Source organism: Lonchura striata, chromosome 3 (genome assembly GCF_050655825.1).
Source record: "Lonchura striata isolate lonStrDom1 chromosome 3, ASM5065582v1, whole genome shotgun sequence".
NCBI classification, from domain to species: Eukaryota; Metazoa; Chordata; class Aves; order Passeriformes; family Estrildidae; genus Lonchura; species Lonchura striata.
In genome coordinates, this window is record NC_140705.1 from 100,584,093 (window position 1) to 100,604,045 (window position 19,953).

General features: G+C 36.2%; 1 long non-coding RNA gene across 34 annotated transcripts in view; it reads right to left on the minus strand.

The window, feature by feature from the left end:
- LOC116183367 (uncharacterized) overlaps positions 1-19,953 on the minus strand; it is a 487,183-nt gene that overhangs the window by 245,997 nt on the left and 221,233 nt on the right. For all 34 annotated transcript variants that reach the window (XR_014954476.1, XR_014954502.1, XR_014954501.1 and 31 more), the window contains one exon: positions 18,556-18,627. This is a non-coding gene — a long non-coding RNA (uncharacterized LOC116183367). The remainder of the gene's footprint in view (positions 1-18,555; positions 18,628-19,953) is intronic.

Here is a 19,953-nt window from a genome sequence, read left to right on the forward strand (position 1 = left end):
CTTTTTTTTTTTGTTTGTTGAGTTATTTCTTTAATATGTAATGGCATGCAGTGTGAACAAGCCAGCCTTTGCAAACGCATTTCATTTTCACATGAAAAAAACAGGCGTTTTTCTGATGACAGGAACATTCCATTCCCCCACCCACCAGTTTGATTTATTACTCCTGCATAAATGTCAGCATTCAGTTGTTTCACCTGGCTTCTTTTTTTAGCTTTGTAGCAAACTGAAATCAGTTCCTTGTCAAATCACACAGCTTGCTACAGCTGGGCCAGAATTTTACTACAGGTGGGAAGTTATTTATGTGATTACTGATATTTTAACCATCTAAACAAGACTGTTGTTTTCCAAGACAGCAATGAAATTATCTATATGGAGGGAAAATAAAGCATAATTTTTTTTTTACACAGGGAAAGAAAAATTAATTTAATATTCTGTCCGTGACTGCATCTCTGTTCTTTGGAGAAATGAGGCTACAAGCACCACATTTAGCATTCCCAAGGGACAACACTCAAAGCAATCGACAACTTACTGCCTTGAGAATCCAAACAACTGCACACTTATGATATGATTTAATATGGATTAATTCCCACCAGAGAAAACATGGAAAACTATTTTTTGACAACAAAGAGGGAAGTGTATTCATATGCACACCTCGGATCAGATCTGCAAACATGTTCCCATGAAATTATGCTAGATGAAGAACACCTTCCCCCTTCTCCCTTTATCAATATATATAGATATGACTAAAATTTGAAATAACAGGTTTTTAAAACTGGTCTGACAGAAACTAAATAAGACTTCTTTGTTTGTTCTCTTGTGAGGCCCCATAGTCACAAGGATGGTGGGTGCTGGGCCAGCTATACACAAACACAACTTCTGCTGGTTCTTCCATAAAAGTTCTTCTTCCACCACCTCTGCACTGACCCCCACACAGACGTAAAGATGTCACCTTCTCAGGTCTGTGCCTGAGGGGAGATTGTCAGCATCATCCACAGAAGCTGGGTCTAAGCAACTTGGAACTGCAGCTCACCAAAAGCAGCCTTTACCCTGCACCCACAGGGGTCCAGCTGTGCCATCACACACTGTGCTAGCACCAACTCCCTTTTGAGGAGAGAGAGAAGGAATATCTGGCTTCCCTCCCAGCTTTTGAGTCCCAAACATGAGCAGACAGCCACATAGAAAGAAAAGAAACAGAATTGTACCTGATATAACAAGAAATCTGCCTCAGTAAAATTAACCATTTTATATAAACGTATATATTTTATAAAATCAGAAAATTCATAACAATTTTTGTAACAAGAGGTAAATTTTAAAACCTTTTTTCACATAATCAGAGAACTGGCAAGGTTGGAAGGGACCACAGTGGGTCCTCTGGTTCAGCCTCCCTGTTCAAGCAGGGTCAGCCCAGAGCCGATGACACAATATCCTTTCCAGATAGTTCTTGAACATCTCCAGTGAGGGATACTCCACAACCCCTCTGGACAACCTGTTCCAGTGTTCAGCTACTGCACAGTAAAGAAGTTCATCCTCATACTCAGGTGGAAGTTCTTGTGCATCAGTTTTTGTTCATTGCCTCATGTCCTATCACTCATCACCATTGAGCAGAGCCTGGTTCCATCCTCTGACACCTTCCTTCACATGAAAAAAACTGACAGATATTGATGATATTCTCTCTCAGTCATCTCTTCTGCAAGCTGAACAGGCCCAGATCCCTCAGTCTTTCCTCCTAAGAGAGATGCTCCAGTCCCTTAATCATCTCTGTTGCCCTCCGCTGGACCTGCTCCAGGAGCTCCATGTCTCTTTTACTGAGGATCCCAGAACTGAGCAAAAGACTATGGGTGAGGGCAGGGTTGAAGAGAGGGGCAGAACCACCACCTTAGTCTTTAATTCATATTTGTCCCCTGTTTGCAAACAATAACCAACCACTCAAAAATAAATTGGTCATAATCCTCTCCTAAAATTCTAGATAAAACTCAATGCTGGCTTTCAGTAACTGTTAATAAAGCTCTCTGCAGCCCTTCCTAATGATCAAAAAATAGAAACTTCAGAATTTCAAAAAAAATAGCTGTATTTTAAAAGCTTCTGGCAGAGCTGAACAAGGAATTGTCATAAATTCCTTTATTTAATATCAGTTGTGCTTTCAATTAAAAACAAATTGCATTCAGGCCAGTAATCACATTTTAAAATCTTGGAGATTCATTTATGCATTGGTAAAAACAATTATTTTTAAATGACTAAAATAACCTTCATTTCCAAAGAGAGCTGTAGCATTTGCTCAGTTACCAGGTCTGTGATGAATGAGCTGTCACTGAAATGTGCAATATATGATCTGCCTCACTAAACATTTCCCTTTTGTTTGAGAGGGTGCCTAAATAAATGTTGTATTCTACTAAGTGCAGGGCCTGCACAGTGTCAAAGTCATGGCTGCAGTGGGCTCTTGCTGGAGACACTCCAAACCCAGGGCTCCTCTTCCTCCATCACTGTTCAGAGTACTTGCTCTATTAATCATGACAAGATTTCATGAACTGGAATTACCCAAGCACCCGATACAAAAGCACTGTTGAATCATCACAGATGAGGGAGGAATCTCCCCAGTTCCAACAAAAGGCTTGCCACCATTAGAATTTCTCACAAAGTGGTTACCTTTGGTGGTAAAGCTTAAATGCCATCACATGAGCAGCCTTCTACCATCCCATTAGGACAATTCTTCCCATTTGACTAAATGCAGGAAGCAAATAAAACAAATATGAGAAAAATTACTCAATAGCTGGTATGCCACTGCATTCAGCTTTTCAAGTAAATCACTGTGGACCATCACTAATGCTGAAGCTCAGCTGTTCTGCATCTTGAGACACCAATCATCTGTGGTCACAGGAAACACAGAGATTGACTTTTCATTCACAGTCCCACACAACATCAGAAGGGAATAGTGGCTGACAAATTATTACTTTCCCATGGATCAGCTAGGAGAAGAGGATTTCTCCTTTTTGTATTGCTCAGCTGTCCAGGCTTCAGTGAGCATCCTTCACGTAATACAACACCAGAACTGAACCAGAACTCAGATCTTTTGCTTACATCTAGTCAAAACAGAGCATTCAATCAGAGCAACTAATAACGCTAAGGTTAAATTCAAACAGGTACTAAGACAGAGCTTATAAACTAATGAATACACATTCCAGTTTGTATTTATGTTAGCAAATTTGCATGTGCAAATGGACAGCACTGTGCATTTACCAATTATGTCCACACATGAATCTCCTTGGCTCCTTTTGAAAAGATACCTATATTTCTCATGATAAATTTTGGCCAAAGGCCTAGGTTGGTTCAAACTGCTTTAGCCAGAAACTGTGGACATAAAATACTTTCCAGGTGGTACTCAGCTCCTTGCAGAATCAAGCCCCAAAACAGGGAGTTCTTGTTGGAGTTTCTACAGTGAAGCTACTGATGGTTATGATGATCAAGCACAGTAACTGCAAACTTGCACAGAGTAACAGCTTATTTAGCTTTCAGTAAATGAAGTGTTCTCTCTAATAGATTTTTCTTCCTCCTCTGATAGGTAAATGCTTCCCCTATTACTAATGTGTGAAATGATCTAGAGTATTAGTGTTTGTGTTATGCAGTTACAAGCACGGACCTTGGAAAAATGATGGCTTCTGGCAAAATTTACTGGAGAAAAAAATTTCCAGATAGAGATTTGATTTAAGGCATTACTGTTCAATGAGGAGTGGTTTGGGCAAGATCTTATTTCCACTTTTGCCTTGCAAGAAAATAGTCAATGACTAGTAAATGAGTTGGAAATTATGACTATAATTACCATGTCTTCAAAGCAGCCGTTGGAAATTGTGCACACGGCAACAAACTAATGAAGTTCCAGTTGCACAAAAACAAAAGGTCACAATGACATGAGAGAAGCCTTGGTAAAAGCTCTTTTAAGAACTTTTCCCATATTGAAGGCAGACTCTGAAGAAGATAGTGACAACGCCATCCTGCCCTTCATAGCTTCATTGTCTTGACAGCGAGTCTCCCAGTAATGAGTGCCTGGTGCTGTCAGTGCACACAGAGGCATTCGGAAGTCCTTGCAGAAAAAAGAGAAACCAGAAGGCATGGGGAGGGGGGATTTTAGGATGATTTTAGGAAAAGTGCAGCCAAAGCACATTGGTGACATGAGGTCAAAATTTGGTTTGGTCAAAATTTGTTTATTGTGGAAATAATCACTCGCCAGACTGCACTGAACAGTTCAGCATACGTTTTTCTCAAATGATACAAGGTCAGTGCTGCACTTCAGCTGTTCTTTCAAAAGTAAGATATTCTTGTGGGTCTCTCAAGAGTACTTCACTCAAATTGTTCCACACCTTCAAATTCTCTGATTTTGCAGAATAAGGGGAAAATATTTTTATACAGATTCTCCCTGTTTACTTTTTATGAAAATCTGCATCAAATCAACATTAAAACTTTTAAGTTCATTCTTTTCAAACAAACAAGCAAGAAAAAAAAATAATAGGAAAAACAGCACAAGCATATTGTGAACAGGTTTTACAAGAGCCCACACACATATTTCTGCTATGACACCCACTTTTCCACATCATTCCTAATTTGCAATGTTCTTGTTGCTGTGCCTGATCCAAATCCCCCTGCAATGAATGTACGTTTGTCAGCTGGTTTCAGATTGCCTGGGATTCAGTCGAGGCATTTGGGCTATAAAGAGCATATCAGGAATGCTGGCTCAGAAGAGAGAAGAGGATGTGAGTGGTACTTTCACAATGCTGATAAACAGCCAAGAGTACAAATGATAGCTAAAATTTCAAGTTGTATTGATGAGAAAGCAGGAGTGATTTTTCTGACTGTTCTATGACAAAATGATAGCTAGCCCAAATTAGCCCTTAAAGCCTTCTGGGAATAGAAGTACTTGCCTAGTAAAGATCCTGTTCATTCCATTATTTTAGATTTTCTTTTTTAGATTTTAGATTTCATTTTGGTTTGCTCTTTTGGGGTTTTTTTGTTTGTTTGTTTGTTTGTGAAGTTTTTTTGCTTGTTTTGTTGAAGATTTTTTTTAATGATCTCAAAAGCTGTTATATCAGTCCTGGCAGTTTATCGCTCATGGACTATGGGATAGACCCCACTGAGCAACACTGAAATTCTTAAATTAAGCTTCCTGGGTACTATGAAGTAACTTACTCAAAAGGTTCAATCAATGGATGCTACTTACTGACCTCCAGTCACCAGCAGCAGCAGTTAATGACAATGAGGGTATAAATAGAATTTATACCCTCCCCATCTTCTGCTTTGGGTATGGAAAAACAAACAAAATAATTACATCCTCTCCAGCTTTTTCAACAAATACTGAGGATGCAAGGGAAGTCTGTGTATGATGCTTTTATTTTACCTCTTAATCTCTAATATTTGTTGTAGTGAAAAAACACCAGGTATGATTTAGTGTCTTTCTCTTACACCTTAAGTTATTTATTCCCATGATCTGAGTATATTCATTTCATGGAGCTAATCCATGAAAGCGATCCACTTGCTTGAGGCTCAAATGATAGAGCACGTACAGCCAGCTCCCCAGTAATAGATAGCATGCCATTTGTTAACTGCATTTCAAGTCTGCAGTGGGGCAGGCTGTAATCTTCTTTAAAATATCTCAGGGAGTGCTTTTACAGTCTTGGAAAGATAAGGGAAAAAATATTTCTTCCTTTGGAAGTAACACTGCATGCATCTTTCTTTTATGGCAGGGCATGGGGCAAGACCAGGTATACATAAAGCAGTGGATATTTAAAAAATTAACATCACCCATTAAATCTTTGTGATATCTGGGGCTGTGAAAACTTTCTAGCTTTCTAAAAAGCACTTCATATTCAAAATGAAGAAACTGTTCTGATAAGAAAAAAAAAAATCAGACTTCTGTAGATAAAATTTTACTATCTCTGTAATGTCAGAATTATTAATTTGCAAATAAGAATATTTAGAAAAGTAAAAAGTGATCAGGGCCCAAGTAGAAATTTCATTAAGTTTTGTAAATAGGACAGCAGGAACTCTTTCTGGATATCTCACCCCCCTACTCCAAAACTAAGCAAAAGCAAAAGAAAAATCAAACCTCAGAACATCCTTTCCAAGTTATTTAGTAATTTCACCACATATTTAATTTTAGGAAAAGATTTAGAGACTATAAATGAATTACCTAGTAAACTTCAGAAAGAAACAAGGAGAAAAATTCACAGTACTGTCTCAAAATCTACTAGCTGTTTATTTAGGACAGCACAGCTGTCACAGCAGAGTAACAGAATCATCCACAACTGAATGTTGACACTGTATGTTTTCCAAGAAGGTTTCTTTACCCCCTAGTGAATCCAAAGACACCCAAGAAGGCAAATCTCATAAAAATATCCAATAATACCTAACATATTCTTTTCCCCTCTTGCTATTTTATAAAGCAAAATGGACTAGGTCTGACATGGAGATCCCTGATCCCTCCTACTCCCAGCAGACTCTGCGAGTAATATTTAAATGGAGACAGTTTAAATCTTCCTATGTCCCAGTGTGCTACCATGCAGCAAAAACAAAAGATCCCTGGCCCTAAAAGCTTTAGTGGGAGAATGAGTCTGTCTCATTCCCCTCCTCCCCCATTTCCTCAGCTTGACTGCTAAGGATCCTTTAGCCTCAAACAAGTCAAGAGAGAAGAGTTACATGACTGCAATATTATTATTATAAAAGCAATTCAAGAATGCTTCACTTTAATTCAGATTCATTGAAAAGTACAGGCTATATTTTACATCACTTTTTTCATAAAATGTCAGAATTGAAAGTTGTCTGAAGACCACACTATGAGTTTTAACTCTGTTTTTCTCATCTTGGCTCGGTTGAGAAGCATTCACACATCTCTAGCTCCATTAACTACATGGCTGCTGAAGGAGGAGGGTTTTGGTTTATGTTAGAACATAAGTCCTTTCAGTTTTCCTTTACTCCATCAGAGAAGTTGAGCTCTGCCAGCACCTTACAGGCTTATTGGGCAATATTGTAATTTGGACTGTTATCTTTCACTGAGAAAATAGTCCACATTTTATGACAATGTTCATTAAAAGCTCTCTAGAACACTACTATGCTATTTAAGAAACATGAAACATTTTGATGAATAACAGTCACCTCTGTTGAGTAACTATGCAGGAGAAACATTAAAGTTTATCTAGCATTCAAAGAACAAAAACTTCAGGGCTAATAGTTTTACCTCAGTAGGATATACATCTTAAAGAATTCCTTTTGGACACAAGTTATGAGCATGGATGTCAATGCTGACTCTCAGATTACCTTATTTTTAACAGGAAATTTAAGGAAATCATTAACAAGGGATGATGTTTTAACAGATGATCGCTTTGGTTGAGAATGCCAGAGATTTTACAGCCTGTTTAAAACCTAGGTGGGAAATGTATCAAAATGATTTTGCTCAAGCTAATAATGAGATAAGCTGCTGAGGGCTGACTTCCTATGTCTTGTATCTAGTAGTACAGAGTAGATGGGAGAGGAATAGAAGTAGGATTCCTCATCTCCTGTAGCCTGCAGGCTTCAGTTGTGGCTCTACTATTCAGCGCCATGCTCCAGCTTCAGCAAACAAATCATGCTTCTGTACATAATATGTTTTAACTTATGCCACAGAGTCAAATCTTCAGGTACATTAAAATGAGATTTGCAGTTTTTCGGCTGATGATTGATGAATGAATTGGAACTGATTACAACTTTCTAGTAAAACATGAACAAAACCAAACCAAAATACTAGGAAACCCTGCAAGATATTCTCATCTAAAAATCCTCTAATTCCACATAAACATAATTTTTTTCTAAATGTAGCTGAGCAAAAAAACCAACCAACCAAACAAACAAACAAAAAAACATAAAGCAAGCAAACTGGTATGAACAGGGGAAAAAATGTGTATCTACTTTTTCAGCATACTTTATTTATAAAGTCTTTATAGCTCAGGTCAGCTCAGAAGTGCACATAGAAATCAGTGTGAAACATGCAGAGGCATCTATTTTTAAAGCTGTTGGGGAACACATAAATATATTGCATGTTTCCATCTGGAATTGTTTTTAGAAATGCCATCTAGGGGGGCAATGCAGAAACCTGCTGTCAAAGAATAAACAGCATCTTTATATAAGGCAATTAATTCTTCAAATGCACTTTAATCTGTGAATGGCTGGTAAACAAATGGGGTGACTGCCAGTATAAATATTTATTTGGGAACAGAGGTGGGTTCAAAACAAGCAAAAGTTTGTCCCAAGCAATTGGTGCACGTGTGCTGCAGGGAAGAAGCATGAATGGCTCTGATTCTGCTCCTCACAGTTCTACATGTGAATTCCAAATAGACAGAAACATTTTAAAGACTTCAGTATTACTAACAGTTCAATTAATAGATCAACAAGATTTTTTTTTTAATTCTTCCAGTGACAGTTGGTATAAGTTGCTATTAAAGCAAATAATGTCCAGAAAGCCATTTGATCTGCATTACTTATACTAGAAGACCCACTAAATGAAGCTAGTGCTGCATAGAGAGAATGTAAATATTAGTTACCAACTAGCAGCTACAGCCATTTCACATTTTACAAATCTTAACTTTTTAAAAAGCTTTTTTTTTTTCTAAAAGGGAAAGATCTAAGGAAATAATTAAATATTCTTTGTGGGGCAACTTTAGAAGGAGTTAAAGTTTTATTTTTAAAATATTGCCATAATTTTGAAATTGTAAATCCAAGAAAGAGAACATAAGAATGGTTCTTTCTCTGTTTATTCAAGCACAATTTAATTGCTTTGATTACAGGTAATAAATTCAATTATGGGATATAACATACAAAAAATGGTAAAATATAGCCTTCTGAAAGGAAATAAGCTGGACTATGAATGTGGATTGATTTTCTCTTTTCTTTTCTTTTTTTTCTTTCTTTATATATGGCCTGCTCTTCACAAACTGGCAAGCTAAATAAGATGCACTCTGACTATGGAATAGCAGGCATCTCTCATAGCAATCATCATCTGATTGTTACTGTTACTGAAACTACCATTTACCTGTGATTTCAAAGCCAAAATGTTCAACTGGACAATATTTTGTACCTGTGGTCACAGCACATTGACTGACAGGAGTGATACCCATTGTACCACTAGATACTCCCATTTGGTAAAAAGTTATACCAAGACACAAAGGCATCTCATTAAAGAGCTTGATACTGTGAGCTGCTGAGTCTACAGATAGTGCAGAATGTGCTGTGCTGTTATGGCTGAGGTCAAAACCCATAGTTTATTCCCCAGATTCTGAAACAACTACTGAATATTTTGAATACATCAAATTTGCTGAGAAACAAGTCTGCACTACAAAATCTGAATGCAGTATCAGAATAAATTAGTATTAGACAGAAATAAAGTTAGCTACTTCAAAATACAAGGATAAGTATGGAGGACATAACCTTCAAGCACTGCAGTCTCTGGCTATGTGACATATTTTGTCAATCTTTTTACAATATTTTATTTCTCATGCAAATGAGATCCAGCTATTATCTGGAATGTACTTCTCACATTTCTTGTCTCACTTGGAAGCTTTCTGTCTCAGCATACTTGAAAGAGAAGATAATTATCACAGAAGATAACATAAATGAATGCCCTTTCAAAAAGAATAGGATTTTAGAAACAGGTTTTATTATGAAGAGAGACTCTGAAGTAAGTGCCACATCTATCTGACATGCCTGGTGCTATCTGCTATGCCTGATAATTCAGTTATTGGTTGCTGACATAATATACAACCTTGGCTTTCCTGCTTTAGGATTCTGAATTCTCAAAAAAAGCCGCAAAAGAGAACAATATAATTAAATGCATGACATTCACAGAGATCAGGTTCAGTCTCCATAGGTTTATTTTCTATGAGAGTCAAAACCAAAGAAAGGCTTACTTGGGCTTTTTTTCCTTATTGTTTAAATACCTGAAATTTCATAACATCCTGTGCCAAAGAAATTAATGCCTAAGTTGCAAAACTTTGCCATTCTCTATAGCAAAAATCTCAAATAGTTATTTGCAGCATTCCAAAACAGGGATAAAAAGAAGACAACAAAACCTTTTCCTGCACTAGGACATATTCTGCTGTGGACTGGATCTGAGTGTTGGTTGTCACTGAACCTGACCTTCAAACATATGTGCAGCACATATCTTCACCTTGACCTGTTCCATTCCATGTACTGACTCTCCCAAGTGACTGACAGGAGAAAGCAATTGGTGTCCTTGGTAAATATTGGTGGTTAAGCAGCTAAAGGAAAACTCTAAAAAGTTAAGTCCCTTTAGCTAACAGGCTCTCTGAACTGACTAGGTATTTCCATTCAATAAAAGTGCTCTGATTTTGAAATAGTTGTGAGATACAACCATGAACAATTTCAAAAGAATAAGTACTTTCAGACCTCAGAGGTTGCAAGTCATTGTGGTGGTTATTTTTAAATAATAATAAATATAAATTAGATATAAGTCCATTAAATTACTTTTTACGAAGAACAAAGGATTTTGATATGTACTTTTGATGGAAAAATCTATCTTTTGTCATTTCTAAACAAAACAAAAACACTGAGAGAGGAATATTAGCAATAGAAAACTCCTCCTCACAAGCAAGGTTACTTCATAACATTTCATGAGGGTTAACAAGAAACAACCTCCCAAACTTAGCTGGAAAACTCTATTGTAAGATTTTCCTTCAAGGAAATACTGTTCAAAAGCAAGAGTTTAATGACATTAGGTAAATTAATCTCACTAACATTTTTTTTTTAAGTCAGAGTTTTAAAACACTAGGCAAATATATCAAATTTTAAAATAGATGTACTAAAGCAACCAAAGATTTGTTCTTATGACATTTTTTTCTTTTAAGTTAAAGTATATTTCCTTTTTCTCAATCTATCTGCTGTCAGAAAGATAAATCCCTCTAATTTTTAAAAAGTGTTTTGGAAAATGGGAAAACACTGTTAATTATGGAACAGACTATCCTGGATAGGAATACAGAAAAAATTGTTCATGTGTTCCTTGCTTTTATCAGATTTAGACCTCTACAGGCAACAGCTAGGAAGAAGGAAGGTAATATCAAAAGAATTGTGAGAATTAATTTGCAGCATGCAAATGTACTGTACTGATTTTTACCTTGTGTTAAAATTACATTATATATATATATATATACAATAATTTCAGTGAAATTAGGCATATAAGAACTGAGATAGATATCTTTATCTAGTCTTGGTGTATCTATGTTTTGTCATAGTGCATAAGGATGGCTTCTAGCTCTAGGCTATGTTTATGTAATACTGTTAAATTACTATACAGAAAGTCTAATAGGGGAAGTTTGAGAAAAATAAAAATGTTAAATTCTGACCAAGGTACAAAGAGGTATAAAAAAGGGAAGTTTTGAAGCTTTCCTCTAGCATAGTACAAAAAAATATTATTCAAAAATTTCCCCCCCACATGGTTTTAATAAAATACTTCTGTAATGTTCCAGGGAAAAACATTTGGTCAGAGAGGCTCACTATTTCACCTGCACCTAAAAAAAAGTCTGTGACATCAATGAATTTGTTTCTATTATACTGATATCTCCAAAACCCACCTCATGCCTAACACAGCTGCCTCTGAGGTACCTGAAGACTGCTGCTGTCTTTAAAGAGGAAACCAGAATCTCCACATCATGTAGAGCACATGCCACTACAAAGAGATTGCTATTTATTGTTATCTCCAAGAACAGCCACATAAATTTCACTAGTGCTAAATGATAACAGGGCTACCAGTCCTCTGTATTGCCTGGCAAGCTACAAATCTGACATTTTTCAGTCCTTTTAATGACTGGCCTCTTAAATAATGAGGAGTAATAATTTGATGACAGCCATTGTGCAAGTTCAAACAGTGAATAGAAACTTGCACGACCCACAAGAGAGGAAGGATTGGGCTCACACCTGGTCTCAATATGTTCAAGTAGTAGAGATTTGCACTCACTCACACCAGGTCTAGAGGCTAAATTTGCAAATCGCTCCCCAATGGAAGAAAACTGTGTTTCTTATCTGCCTCTCAGAGTATATTCTGCCTTTAGCATTTGTCCCTAAAATGGAAAGAGAAGTTAAAGCAACATGGCTACTTTTTATTCTACTCTTCACAGTTCTAAAACAGAAGTTGTACTTCTCCCTGAAGCAGAAAGTATGGCAATAGAACCGGAATTTAAATAAAGACATTAATAGGCTTTCCTTGTATTTTATAAATTATTACATAAAGAACAAATAGAATGGAAAGAACTGTAAGAAAATCAAAACCTTACAAGTGTTGTTAAATATACTTGGAGAAAGACAGATTTCTAGGAGAAATTCTGCCCTTCATTCCAGAGCAATGACAGAAAAATTATCTCTCTATACTTGCTCTTTATACTTTCACAAGTCACTTGTCAATTTTCTAAAAAAGTGATTGTCTAACGGCATAATTGGCACTTTGTTCATATCTTAAGATAGTTTTATTTATTTATTGAATGCTCCCCAGTCTGTCCCCAGTATTTTTAATATTTTTTTTAACTGGATTTTCTTTTTCACAAAATATGTTTATACATTGAGATAGCCCTATGTCTAAATGTTCAATAAGTAAATGACAGTGGTTGCACAATGGCCTGACCCAAGTGACAGGGTCAGAATTCAGATTCAGAGCTTTGGGTACATCTATAGGGTAACTCACAGCCACCCTTCCACCTCACGAGCATTCCCATAGAGCTGAAGAACAGGAGGAATATTATTCTAAAATTATGTTACAGAAACAATTACAAACAAAACATAAACTCTTCCTGTACACACTTCTGTGTAGAACAGGTAACATGACATGAGGAGCTAACTTAGGGTTTAACTGTTTATCCAAACTTCATAGTGAGCAGGAAGTTTTCTAACAGTTCATTATCATTATATATGTGGTGTAATAACTTTTTCTTTGAAATAGCCATCCTACAAAGGAGTCATTTACTATTATCATCTTGAGAGAACAGCATTTAGGTAAATCTGTTTTTGATAGGTTCACCAATCAGCACATTTTTCTGAAACATCCCGAGTGTTTGACTTGCTGTAATCTAACTTAGGTGACTAAAACAAAATTTTATGCCAGTTTTAAGAAACTTCTAAAGTGTTTTTATGAAATGTTCTTCAAGAAAATGTCACATAAAAATTAAACCTTTCTGAACATATCTCAGAAAATTTCACAAAAAAAAAAAGAAAATTATGTTTGTTGGTTTGTTTTTGTTGTTGTTAATTTGAGATACAGTACAGTTTTCTGTGGTTATAAGAATTCAAAGTGACAACTAAATACAAAACTTCCTTAAATCACTTTTAAGGACTTTTTACAGTCCTTTGTTTAGAAAAGCAAAGGTAAACTGGCCCAGTAATTCAGCAAGTTGGTGCATGCAAGTTACAATTGTTTTTCCTGGGCCTTAAATCAGGAGCAAATAGCATAGGATTTAATAAAAACCAGGAAGTAAAACTTCTAGCTATTGATTCACAAGCTACTTGTTTATAACTTACTATCCAAGAAAAACAATAAATGCTACTGAACACTGTGATTTCAGAAATATTTGTTTTTTCTCCATTGTATATTGGCTTCTATTGCAATAAATAAGAATGGTATAAAATTTCTTGATTTATTGTATATCATGCACTGCAGAAGTCATAAACACTCCTTTTGTCTGGAAAGGGCAGTGTCTTGAACTGTGAGCAAAAATAAACAATTTCATGGGAACTTAACTTCAATAAAAGAATGAATGACAAATCAGAACTAGAGAGGAGATTAAAATATACTTTAACTCAAGCAAAATATCAAGAGGGAGTATTCAATAACATGACACAGTAGCATAATCTAGAAATATTGATAAACTCATAGCAAAAACAAGACATACACTGTGATTAACCAGAAGAAACTCAGTCTTCCCAAAAGTTAAGAAGATTCTTTTCATTTGTTAAAAACAAAAGGAATATAACTGAATTTCAATAGCTGTTTTCAATGTCCTTCTAGAAAGGAGATTAATTTTTAAAGGTATCAATTAAGAAAATTAATGAGAACAAGTGACAGATTCCAAATAATACAGCTCTAAATCAGCTTCACCTTCATACCTGACAATCCTGAGAAAGTAAGGTGAGGAGCTCTCTGAATCATTTATATATACTTTTAGATGTTTTGGGATGTTTCCAATTGTTAATCTCCACAAATTTTGTAAAAACTGAAATTCTAACTTATTCTAAGTGAACAAGTATGTCATTAACCCAGGAAGATCAGATTCCAGAAGGTATGGACAAAGACTAAATTTAATCAATGGCACTTGCTTCACATATTTATCACACATCTTGGTAAATAAGCCTTCTCTTACTGTTTTGAGGAAGATCAATGTGAGCAAAAGGCAGAAGGAAATACAGCTATAGTTACCATGTCTAACTTTACCAGTGCCTGTCTTCTGATGAGGCCAACAAAAAAATAACAGTGAAGTAAAAAATATAGTCTTTCTACTTTGTTTTATCAGCTGATTGGGTGTTCAGTATTTTTTAAACACTACTTAGTTAACAGGAAACAGTAGCATATTCTGGCTATAGATTTTCAATCTCATTGACCTCAGTGAGGTCAGGATTTCCCTCCCATATTTAAAAGGAAATACAGCCTCGGACCAGAACATCCTCAGTGCTTCCACTGTTTCTGATTCACTAATCTTTTTCTCCCTCAATCAGAACTTGCAATGCTTCATTGTATACAGTAAGAAAATGAGGGAAGAGGTGGCACAAAGATAGACAGACACCTCCACAAGGGACAAAGAAAAAGTCACTTCCTGAGTAAACCTCTTTATTTTCCTTTCATCTGTGCTCCCTAACAAACACCAATGGAATAAAAACCAGAACAACAAATAAAAGCTCCATGGGGACATCTTTTCCTTGTATGACCATAGATGTTAACTACTTAACACGGCTGGATACCACTACACTTCCATGTGAACAGTACATGTTTACTTGTTTTCTGAATTCCAGGCTTCAGCTTTGGCATTTACTATTTTACTTTCTATATTACCTTGTCTATTCTGCAATTCCCAGCAAAATTACCCTCCATCCAATATGTATGTTTGTTTTCTTGTGTTGTTGTTCCATTATGTCTGAAATCATGAATCAACAGATCCTGCCTGGCAAACTTGTTGAGACAAATACTACTTTGCAGAGTGACTTGAAGGCAAATATCTCTATTGTCCTTAATTTACTGTCAAACCAGGAGGAAAAAAATCCCAACTCTATTCAAAAGGCAATGATTTACACTGTCCTAAATAGTACTCTTCTTCTATATATGAAAGCACTGTAATTTATAATGTCTGTGCATCCAAAATATCAAATTGACATGACAAATAGCAAGATTTTCCCAATTAAGAGAAAAAAATAATTACTTTTGATTCCTTCTCTCATCTGGCCATGATATGAGCAGTAATATCTCAGTTTGTTGTTTAGTACCTTGGAAAATGGTTCTTATTCTCACTTCAAATGACAAATTAATTTTGGGGAGTTCTGCCTAGACATTATAGGGAGCAAAGTTCCCTATACTCAAGCTCCTTTATTCAATCTTTGTATAGCATGGATTAATTTAACATTACAAACAGTTTACTATTAGGTTTCAGGGTAGAAAATTCAATTCACTATGAAAGGATGCACTCTAATGCATTCTTTCTACCCTACCTTCAGCTTTTACTCCCAGTCCTAAGCAGCAGAAGTAATTACAATAAATTCACATTCCCAGATGCTGGACAATTTGCTTAAGCAACAAAATTTCATCTGGGCCAAGTTTTCTCAAGATTAAGAGCAAAACCTTTAATTGCAACAGAAATAAAATAGACCTTAAAGAAGAAGAAAATATATATATCAGTTTCATGTGATGGACTTCCTCTGAGCTGTCTCTGTAGCATAGAATTAGGTACCAAAGTCATAAAAAGAAACAGAAAAGGCAGAAACATTCATCAACTTTCCTAATGCCAGTTTCTACAGCTGTTTGTTTAATTCTTATTAACTCTGTTCAGTCTCTTCATTTTCCCCACATGTTCTCCAGGAAGTTTAGGAATGCATTTGCTCTACAGGCTGACAAGACAAAGTTTACCATGCACAGCACACTTGCTGATGTGGACCCAGCCCCACAACAGCTACCTCACTAACATCTGGGAACTCTGGGAGAAGGCTCTGCTTCCAAAACTGTTTGTACAGACGAGAGATTTCCATATAAAAAGGGCCTATAAAAAAGACAGATTTACAATTCCCAGTTTGGAAGAGTGTTGGATAGTCTCATGTGTTTCAATGCCAGCACAGTTCATTCAGGTCAGGACTTGCTGCAATACAGAGCCCTACAAGCAGCAATATGTTTTATTTTCACATGAAAAGCACTCAGAGGTGTTAATTTCTTTCTTGTCCCCTTTTACCCTCCATTTACAACTGTGAGCCTTCTTGCTGAATATTCCACACAAACACATTTACAAGTGAGAAAGGATACTTTTCCTGTCAGAGAAATCAGGGTCAATCTCAACCAAAAAGATTCTGTGGAACTGTGAAGGCCCCATAACAGGACCACAGGGGTCTGAGCAAGCCTCGTTCTTACTGTGACTTAGAGTATTTGGCCTCAGGAGTCAGTACAATTTGACTTCAAAATGTCCTGATTTGAGTTAGTTTACATGGTAGTAAGTTAAACATTTTCAATTCCTTCATAATAGACAGTATTTGAGACTAATTGTTCCTGTTTTCCTGAGGAGCTTGCAGCCACTTTTAACACAAAGTGTTAGTACCTGCTATTTTGAGGAGGTTTAAAATACAACTCAATCCTACTGAAAGCCTTACAAGAAAAATCTTTCTCTTAATGGCACTGTCACTGCCATAGGAACATACTGTATCTGTCATTGCAAATCCCTGACACCAGATTTAACCTCCTACACAAATGCACATTGCAACTGCTCTTTTGCCAGACAACACATATCCAGGTAGCAAGAAAGAAACATTTCGTCTTTTAATTGCTTTCTGTACAAACTGTTTAATTAGAGTTTTGTTTTGTAATTTGGTAATGAAAACAAACAAAACTGTTTGCAATTAAAAAAAAAACAAAAAAACAAAAAAAAAACCCACCCAAACAGATTAACATCAAAGCAGAAATGTAGGAAATAGTTGGAGGGAGGAGGTGGGAAGGTAGAGTTTTAAAGTGTTTTTCATTCATGGCATTATTCATGAGTAAGCTCTGTTCAGCCCAATCTGAAAAGAGCATGATAAGATACAAACACTTTTTTTTTTTTTTTTTTTTTTTTTGGAAGATGCAGCACAAATTGCTAAAGCCGTAAAATATCCCAGTACACTTCAAATTTTCCTTCTCACTGTAGTCAGTAACAACACTCAGAGCTGGATCCAGTCTGAAAGCCAGAGCCACTCTTCAGATGTGCAAAAAGCCTGGCTAAGGTCAGTGGCAGGGCTCCGGGAGGTAGGAAGGTGCTGGGGATCACCCTTGTGAGCTGACTGCTCAGAGGAGCAGCATGACTGAGACCAACCCATTTAAAATGGTGCCTAAAAGGGCCACAGTGTGAAACCATCTCCAAAGGCTGCCCTGCACCATGGATGCACCTCATGGATGCAGCCCCAGCCACCATTGCCAACACAGGCACTCAGCCCTGCTGCAGGGAAGGCTACCCCTGACCATCTTGGAAAACCACTTTATTCTTGCCCCCACAATGAAATATTCCAGTAAATGGCCTATTTAACTATTTCCAGACTGACATGCATGCTCAATGTTTTATAACTTTGGCAATTTTACCGTGAACGCAGATATTGCATTTCGCTAGCAACGCCAGTTGCCAAAGCAGCACGTTAACGCCCTTCTCAGGAGTAAAGAGTGCAAAATGGCAACGTTCACTTTGCAGTAAGAAGAGAACAAACCAAATTGAACTGAAATATGTTCATTTTAAACAGCACCAGTGCGCAGTGAACAGTTTTATTGGTATGAAACTGGAACGACACTTCCAAAGGCTGAATAAGCGCCGAGCACATTTACATGTGTGAAATGTAACTGTATGTGACTTCAAACAAATCCTGCTGGTTATGAGAAAACTTTATACTTCATTGTTTGGAAAATATAACTTTTTTTTCCATTGTTGGCACTCAAGGCCAGGAGAGAAGTGAGAAGAAATAAGAGGTGTTTCTCAAAAGGCAACTTTTAGGTTCTTTTTGATATCTCATTGTACCTGAATAATAAGAATATGATGAAAATTGTAAAATAAATTGCTTATTTGGCTTTACTGTTTATGATGTGATTCTCTGCATAACATTTTTTGCAATCATGGTTTAGCTGCTGAAAACAACACAAATATCTTTGTATAAGGCCTAACATGGGCAAAAGTGGAAAGGATGGGAATGATACCATTTGTCCATTCTCTTTTTACTCAGATCTTCCCCCTAGATTTTCCCCCTAATAATTTCCTTACACCTTATTTACTAAGTAGAAAAAAAATGAAAGCACAGAGTACACCACCTTCTATAGAATAATAATATATCAGATTGTACCTTATGTCTCCAATGGTCTCACTGGTGTCAGCATTGATTTCACAGAAGCTGGGAATGGCCTGAGCAAAACACCTAAAACAATTTAAGAAAAATAATTAAAAATTATGTTTTTTGCAATAGACTTAAAACAGTGACAAAATATGAACTGGAATTTCCCTTCACTTTTACGGAAATATATCTGAAGTAAATGGCAAAATGGAGAGTTACCTGTGTTTTGTGGCACTACTACACAGAGAGTAGAAACAATCCCAAGGGTAAACCATTCAATTATCCAAAAAGCAGGAGAGGTAAATGTGACAAGAAGCCAGGATTTTTTTTTTGTTTTTTGTAAAGTTTTTTGGGGGAAGACGAATTAAGTACATAGAGGAAATGTTATTTATAAAAATAACTTGATTTTATAAGTCTCATTAATAAAACTCAAATACTTCAGAGTGGTGAGAAACTCTATTTTGTCAAATAGCTATTTCCACTACTGATTTTTCATTAAAAAACATAAAAACTATGAACTGAAAACCAGGACAACAGAAACATGGGAAAGGAGCAGGATGGGATAAGGGTCTGTTACTGAAATCCTAAACTTATTCTCTATCCTGATGTACACATTTTCATCACTGAAGGAGAACTTTTCTCATATTGTAATATATGAAAGTGCAGGGCCATTACTGAAGAAATCCTATGGTTTTGTGAGGGCTGTGGGATCAAGCTATGAAAAAAGAGCTTTAAGTCAAAATAAATTTTAAAAAATAAAAAAGTAACTAAGAAAGAGTCTGGTCTATTGAAGTGAATGACAGAAGTCCTATAAGATTTTGACAAAAAATTACTAATAGTGTTTTAAAATGCTGCTATTATTGTGATGTGTCAGAAACCTGTATTGCTTACCCTTTCTCTAAATTCTCACTGGCCTGCTTTGGAATATCTGAAGATTAAACTAGACCTTGCCAATTCCTACCAAGTTATTTGGCTTGATAAAGGAAATGGTGGTGAAATACTGTTTTATGCACTGATTTGCTCAAAACAAAATTCCCAAAGAACTGAATACATAAATAAAGGGCAAAGTTACTGCCACAGACATAGAAACAAACAACCTAGAGGCCACATGGAAGAAATATTTTCCAGTTGTTCCTTTATCAGTGCTATATGTTTCTTTTTTAAACAAGGAGAATTAGAGACTCACAAAAATCCAAAAATTTGATGTGATGTTCCAATTTGAGACTCAGAAACTTGACACTGAAAATTTGGAAATTTCATTGAGGAAAATGTGATACTGAAGCCTATTTGCAATCTACCAAAATTAACCTAAAACAAGAGTAAATTATTTAATTGTCGAAGCCAAAAGATAGGATGATTCCGCCTAAAGTCCTTAGTGAGAGAGACAGTTCACAGCAAAGGGCAAGCTAT